This window comes from Nipponia nippon, unplaced genomic scaffold (genome assembly GCF_047370975.1).
Source record: "Nipponia nippon isolate SJK-2023a ecotype South Korea unplaced genomic scaffold, ASM4737097v1 scaffold_2, whole genome shotgun sequence".
NCBI classification, from domain to species: Eukaryota; Metazoa; Chordata; class Aves; order Pelecaniformes; family Threskiornithidae; genus Nipponia; species Nipponia nippon.
The window spans coordinates 37358532-37366882 of record NW_028262336.1 but is presented as its reverse complement, the minus strand read 5'-3'; positions in this window follow the sequence as shown (position 1 = coordinate 37366882).

Below are 8351 nucleotides of genomic sequence, written 5' to 3'. Positions count from 1 at the left end.
CACCAACAGTATAGAGGTCTGCCTCTGAGCTAGTTATCTGGGCTTCCTTTATAGACAGTCAACAGATATAGGCATTTCTGGGGCATAATCACTCTGGATATGCTGGGGAGGCAGTGAGTCGCTCCAGCAAAGTTCCTAGGTTTCCCTTATAAAAAATAGGGATATTTTGCCTTTGATCTTTCAGAGGGGATGCTTTAAACTATTCCATTGATATAGTAATGGGTGCCCTAAAAGAAAAGGAGCAAATTACTAGCTTTTTAAAAAGTAATGAGAAATGTATTATTTTTTTCCTGGTCTGGCTTTCACCTTCCACAGAAGTGAAAAAGATGTCTCCTTATGTCTGGGTTGTCCTGCGACCAGCAGGCACCATGGAGTTTGATAGGGATCTGCCTTACTGGGAGTGTGAACTCTTAACAAGAGCATTGCACTTTGTATTTAACAACTGGTTCAAGCCAGAACCTCTTAAAGACATGGTTCTCAGCAACTTCCCTCTGCATCCTGAAATTAAACATTAACATAATAAGGAAGTTCAGATACTAACTTAATCTAACTTAATGAACAAGCACGCGTTCAATTAGTCTCTGAGGTACTCTGCACTGATTCATGGAATTGGAAATCTCTCCCAGAGTATCAATACTCTTGCTATCAGATGGCAGCAAGTCTGTTAGTTCCAGTTGTGCCGTGTCCTGAAACTAATTCATCTCAACCTGCTGCGGCTGTTGGCTGTGAGAATTTCTCAGGTAAAATGGCTGTGTTGGTACACCTCCTTTGGAGAAAGTGTCACTTATTCCTCTGCATATGTCCACCTGGTGTGTCAAGTTTGTCTCTGACCACAGGATATTTCTTGTGACATTATTGCTGTTTGCAGTCATTGCTTTTCATTATAGATATTCTCACAGTTGTTTTTTACAAAATGGTGACAGCTCCCAGTACCCCAGATTATGTTTCCCTTTTAGCTTCCCCCCACCCCACCTCTTTTCCCATATATCTGCTGATTGCTGTGACTTTGACCTGAGTTCCTAACAGGCACTCAAGAGCAGGCACTCTTGTTTTCAGTTTTCTGTTGAATAAAATGTCAGCAAGTAACAAGTTATGTTACGTTGCTACCACTCCGTTATTTAACAGTACCAAGTACGGATCAGAATTGCCGTCCATTCCTGTGTATTCTTTAAACACATTTTCTGCTAGCCTTCAGAGGCTGGAGATAATGCCGGTTATGGTTATATGACTAAATTTATATTTCAGAGCAGAACAGTTAAACACGAACCTGATAAATGTCAGACATTACTGTATCAGGTATACCAGGCCTAGCATATCAAATCAAATTTGCGATGTCATCTTTCTAAGCAGTTATGTTTTTTAGCAACGCTATCTCAGGGAAATGATAAATAGATATCTAGGAGTAAGGGACTGCTGACGGCATATTTTCCTTTTCCAGCCAGGACATGCATGTTTGTTTCTCCTTTGCATTGGGAATAAGTACTTGCTGTGCCATGTGACAAATCTTACCACTTCCTTAATGGCATCATTTGTTTAGGATTGGGACAAATCTCTAGTCCTTCTTTTAGTTTTCCATCCCTAAATGAGTTTCCTCTGTCCATTTTATCATTTTTCAATAACATCTTCAAAATGACTGCTCCAGTGTCTTTAAGCATCCATCTGGTGCTAGGAGCTTCCCCCAACTCTAGCATAATAAAGATTATTGGTGAAGACAGTATAATGTGCTGGGCACAGTATGTAAATAGTTTTAATTACTTTTTGTAAGAAGCTTGTTTGTAAGAGCAGTTTTGATAATTAAAGTCCGTATTCTGTTTTTCCTGTTGCTGGTTATCTGCCTTGTTCACATAAAATCTGACTCTGGACTTTGAACCATGGCCCTACTGTTAAATAGGAGAGCATGCCTCCGACCACCAAAACTTTCCTAGGTTTACATTTAACTTGCAAATCCCATATCTGTAGCTGAATATCCCTCTTTAAAGTACTGTTTCCAAGGTCCCTGTGGCTGACAGTCACTTTCAGCTAAAACTGAACCCTGGGGAATGAGAGCGTGGACCTTTCTAGTTGCGGGGCTGTCGACCATTGCCTCCCTCTCCTTTTGAGGGCACTGGCATTTTGTTGACACTTGCGACATGCATGCCGCTGCCGTGCGGCTCAAAGAGGACTTGTGCCATTGCCTTTCTCGGAGCGGGTGGCAGAAAACTTTGTGTTGTGATTACTTTTACAGGCCTCTCTAACTCCTTCACCTTGTCAAAAGCTTTGCCACTAGCGGTGGTGCTCGTTTCTCAAGCACTTTGCCGTGTCCTCTGTTTTGTAGAGCGGCAGGCCTAGAAAGCTGGTTCTGGCAGCTCCCTCAGGCACAAATTTGCCTACAACATTCATCTCTCCAAGGAATCTTTAAACCCTTTCTTGTCTGTCAGGCTAGGTATACTAATGATAACATCAACCTCCCTCGTGTGATCATTTCCTAAACCATTCTAGAAAATGAGCTGGATTAATGAAGACTTATTATTTAAATTGCTGAAGCTACCCAGCTCCTTTTGACGGAACACATGAACTTCTGCCATGACTGCTACAAGCGGAATGGATGTCTATTGGTCCCTAAGCATCCGGCACGTCCCAGTAGCAAGATTATATGCCTTAGTTTAAACCTCATAAACTAAAGCAGCTATGACTAAATTTCTGAGAGCATGTTCATATGCTAAACTAGTTGTATATGACAGCACGAAGCTCTGCACAGGTTAATTTGCTCTGCTGAAAGCTCACTCATTTAAATTTGGCTCCGATATCTGTGCTGTCCATTGCAGTCTTCAGTGAAGTTATACCCTTAGTTAATTTTGGTTTTGGTCCCAGGCTTCGTTCTGTAAGCATACAGAGCCAAGATGTTTGAGTGCAATCTGACTCATTCCCTGTCTGATATCTCACTGACCGCCATGGTTTAACCTGGCTCTCTGCACCAGCTCCTGGCTTTTTCCAGAGCTCTGGAAAGCTGCGGTTCCCTGCACTGTCCAGCCTTACAGCTGATACTGTCAGCTAACAGCAGCTGCGGCGCAGAAAATGTTCTCAGGTCTTGTACTTTGAAGTCTATGGATGGCACTCGTAGCTATCACTCATCTCTGAAACATGCTCCCCAATGCTGAAAATGTTTACAGAAATAATTTGCTGTGGATAGGCAAAAAATGCTTGCAATTTAATTGTAATTAAAAAATTTTCATTTCAACACTCAAGGGATTCCATCTTCAATGTGAAAATGTCACAGGTCTCAGCAGTCCTGTTACCCTCAGCAGACCTGTATGCTGTTATGCAGCATAACCTTGTTTTACTAGAATTACATTGGAAATCAAAAGTTAAGATTTTCAAAAGAACTTCTGCTTTTTGTTTTCTTTTAGGTTTAACCTCTCACTTCAAATAAGAGGAGGCTGGTTACATCATTTGCTCTGTTTCTTAGATACTACATTATGCATTTGCCTGGTTTTTCGTTTTACCTTTTCCTCTTTATGCTTTGATTTTTCATGTCACACAAATGACACAGTAGCCCTAAATATAGCAGAAGATTGCTCATGAGACTCTCCTAAATTAATCTTATGAAAAGAATTGATTAAACTTAGTTCTTGACTAAAAATTAAATCTTCTTTTTTTCTCTGTGTTTGACTCAAGGTCAATTTTAAGCACCTTTGCCATTCTTTGATAGATAGGCAAAATGTTTTGGAAAACATTTTGAGAAGGAGAAATAGCATAGAAAAAACCTTGTTCCTACACAATCTTAAACCCCTGGGGTTCAATCCTGCAGCACACTGAAAGATCACATCTATAATCTGTTTCTTAAACTTGGGATCTCTCATCTGTAAGATTAAGTGTGTGTTTAAGTATCTGAAAACTTTGTTTTGTCTGTTTAACTGAATCAGCCTTCTGTATGGTGATACCAAACTCAAGTACACTCTGAAAGCATGCCTGGCTCATTTTCAGCCACTGCAGTAAAAAGACCTCACTCCAAGGGGGAGATAATGCAGGATAGATACTAACTGAGGAATCCCCCACCAAATTCAGCATGTAGCCTGTCCTGGATAGTTATTTGTTTGCTGCTGCTTCTTGCTGCAGAACACCAAGCCTTTAGAGTAGATCTTCAGGTCATGCAGACTGGAGATACAACATGAAGAAAACATTACTCCTGAACACAATTCTGTGTATTTTTACCCCTGGCTTCTTAGTACACTTATGGGAGAGATGCTAAGTGAAAAGTGACCCAAGTGGGATCTTCTTTACAGTATGACATGTTGTTGTCAGGAATTCAGCATGAACGATCAAACAATTTTACTCTTCTGTCTTTAACACAGCATACTGAGATAAGGGAGAAATAGTGTCCTACACAAATATAGTACAAAATCAGAATAATATTCTCTGGTTCAAGTACCAGTGTGTGGAAAAGAAGAGAAAAACTTTGCTCTGAAGTCAGCCATTTAGATGGTGCTTTGGCAGAGAGAAAGTCAAGAGTTCTGCTGAAATAAGCAAAGAAATATGTGGAACATGGAGATCAAAGCCAGCCTACACTGTAGGAAGACCAACTGGCATTGGCTGGTGTCTCTGTGATATATTTATTTAAATACAAATTTAAATACATATGTATTCAAATAGTAATAGTTCTACATTTCTAAAGCTCCCTCTCTTCCATTTGCATATTGGTCTTGCATCATTTTGAATGGGACTAAATTGCTTCACTAATTTTGATGTCAGCTACTAATATTTTAAATGAAGCTGCCAAAAAGTTACAACCGTAATTTACCCAATAGAATTACTGCTATGAACTTTGCTACAAGCTACTGACTGAGTAAATAAATTCAAAATTCAAGTGCTGTAATTTATCTAAGACTTTCTGCAGTTAGGGTCCTGTGCAATACTTCATAAAGTTGAAAACCAATACAGTGTTAAAGTGACAATACCGGAACAAATTATTCAGATTCTCTAATTACATTACGTATGTTAAGACCTTGAAACTAATATATCTGCAGCGTACTGGTGCATTAATACTAAGACTGTATAGTTCTGGCTTTGAGAAAGAAGATACACATTTGACAAAAAATGTTTATATCCATGATTACAATGACCATCTAAAGGACAGGTTAGGGCCGGAAACAATGGGGACTATTGAGACAGAAGCCAGAAAAACGAGCAGTGTAGAACATTTGTTCAGCAAGAAGATTTGGGTTGTCGTGAAAATTCCCCCCAGCCCAGCGTTAGAACAGTTAAACTTGAACTGAAACGTTTGGCAACTCTGCCCTGCTTGGAAATATTTATAGAAGGCTAATACTTAGCAGGTGGTAAAATTTTCCTACCAAGGATCTCCAAGCATTTTACAAAACATTAATAATCAAGCTTCATAAAAAATTCATGTGTAGCTTTTCCAGATGTGCCTGCTCCTGCAAGCGGGTGGTTCGAAGCCCCGCTGTCTGGCCCCACAGCGCCAGCCTCCACTTGGTGCCCGCAAAGTGTTCCCTGTCCCATCCAGAAAGGAAATCCTTAGAAAGCTGGTGGGGTATTCAGAGACGTACAGAGGAGCAGGGCACCCTGCTTGCTATGCACTCATGTACCCCAACTTCTAATGCTCTGATGGAGACATCTAACAAGCCGCCAGAAATCGGCACTAAGATGAGCACGGAGACCTGTCAAATCTATTCCTGTCACGTTGTTAAGCACCATCTGCATTGGAGAAAGGAGGGGGATGCGGAAAGGTTAGAAAACTTACTTAAGGTTACACTGCCAGTAGCTGGCAGAGCTGGAGCAAGAATCCAGTGTTGACTCGGAGCCTTCTGCCTGCATCACCGGGCTGGCTGTTATTCCAGGGAGGTACAGCGCAAATGGGAAATGAGACACTGCAGAGGTATTAGACAGCTGAACAGATTGTAAGTGCTCTGGACAATCTTGTGATTACAGCCCTTGTGAGCTTTGCTTAACTGCTGGGTAAATTGGATTAAACAATTATGAATAGGTATGAGACACCTAAGTGGATGTAATGTGGTAGGAACAAACATTTTTCCATCAAAGAAAATGCAAGATTTTCTACAGAAATGGATAAAAAATATTTTATTTCTGAAAAATGTTTTGTAGGAACCTGTGAAAAAGCTAATTGTTGTGGGGAAAGAGAAAGTTGTTATAGAAACATGGTGAGACAGATAAAAGAAATGTCAAAGGAAGTGGTGGAATGGCCCGAGGCTGAGTACCAGTACTCAGTGATTAATATAATTCACAGTCTGTAAAAGAATGATCAGTGAGGTGGCAACGTTTGCAATATGACAAAATTGTTTGGGATAATTAAAACAAGAGAAGACCGAAGAGCACTACTGAGATAGCTAAGCTAGGTCACCAAGCATCAGATGAAAATTAATGTGGGTATTGCATTTTGGAAGAATTGCCTGAACTGCTTATACAGATGTCAGTGCTCAAAGTTAATGGCAACCAGTAAACAAGAAAGTTTTGAGTGAAAACTCCAGTGTAAATCTAGGAGTGGCATGGAAGAAGGTATGGATTTATATGCTTAATAAATCATGGTATGTTTATTTGGAACATTTCCATTCTGGTTATCATGCAAAAAGAATGAGCAGCAGAAAAGAAGAATTTAGAAGCAACTGGGAAGAACGATATGGAAAAATTTCCATATAAACTTGAAATTAGGATTATCTAGATGAGAAGTGAATGGCTAACTGTAGAAATGCACATTAAAAATAGTTAATGGAAGATATTTCATGTTCTTGTGTTTTTAATTATAATACAAGAGCAAGGATATGTTCAATCAATCCAATCATCAAACAAAAAAGATAAAACTTATCATATTTAAATAAAGACAGAATGGATAATGGATAGCAATGGATGCAATACTAGACTATAATCCTGAGGCCAGGAGTAGTAGTACCAGATGGAGGAAGTTAAAAGATGTTTATGTCCTCGATTGGAACATACTTCAGTATACATAGGACTGAAGAGGAAGGATAGTAAAAATGAACATAATTCAGGGACTTAAACATTAAAATAATAAGCAGACTGGCTATTTCATCTCTGCAGAAAGAAGAGGATTTTGTCTTCCTCATGTGAAGCATATGGGACTGGCAACAGCTGCTGACATGATCCTAGATTAGATGGTGTCATCTAGTCTACCCATTTGGAAGTCAAAGGTGCTAATTAGAGGAATCAGTATGAACAATAGAAAAAAAAAAACCAGCAGATTGTGTCACTTTCATATTTTGGACAATCAGATGCTTCGTTTTGTTTAATCGGAAAATTTATTTTCACAGGGGGTATATAAAATTGAACATAATAATTAGTTTAGGCAGTATGTTTATCCTTAGATTCAGATATTTCAGTTTATAATGAGTGCTTTTATAGTTATTCTCAGTCTTAGTCAGCAGGAGACAGACAATGTATAGGCATAAGAGGAGTTCCTTTAGCAGTGCTGAAGAGCACATGACCTATATATCCCTGCCATCTGCCCCAAGGTAAATCTCCCTCAGTAAAGTACTTCATAAAAGAAAGGAAATACAGCTATGGCCAATTTATTAATAACCAGAAATCCTCAACTGTCATATAAACATCAGAACAAAGTGGTTCTGCTCTTGCACCACAACCATGGCTGTAGCTATCTGAACAAACCAGAGGTCAGAAGTATTTCCATTTAAAACAAACAATCATTTGCAAAATGACAGGTTATCCCACAGAACCATGGAGACTCCTGTCTCCATCTTTGTTTTGTTCACGTCTGCTTTAATGGCTGGGTTTTCCATCCTGGAGAAGAAAAAAACAGAAAGTGCCTAAGATGTGTCCAAGTTCGTAGTCTTGTCCTTTTGTACTGCTGAGTTTATGTCTGTCTTTTCCATTTCCCTAATAGTGTGGATCTCCACAAACTAAGAAGTTTCATGTGCTGTGTCTTGTCAATTGATCTTAAATTTTGACGGGCTCAATGCAATGTGATATAAAGGCCATAAATCTCCTGGAAGACAGCTTTCACTTTTTGATGTAATTGGAGTGGAGGCAAAAATTAAGCAGTACAGACCATGAGAGGACATCAATTACATGGTTCAGTTTGAAAACCTTTTTTAGCATATATTCCCTTCAGAAAGAGACTCACATGTCGAGGGTGCTGGGCAGGCAGAATACATAACTAAGGGGGCTTGTGTGGTGACTGAGTCCTTTTGGTCACGTAGGATGCAGCAGTACCTCAGGTTACACCATCATACAGAAGCGGCTGCCCTGGCTGCAAGCTGTGAACCCCCATTTGCCTGGGCCTGCCTCTAGCTCAGTGTAACTGGATATAAATAACCACCAGCTTCCTAATTTGGGTGTTATAGAAACCTTCCTCCCACCCTCCA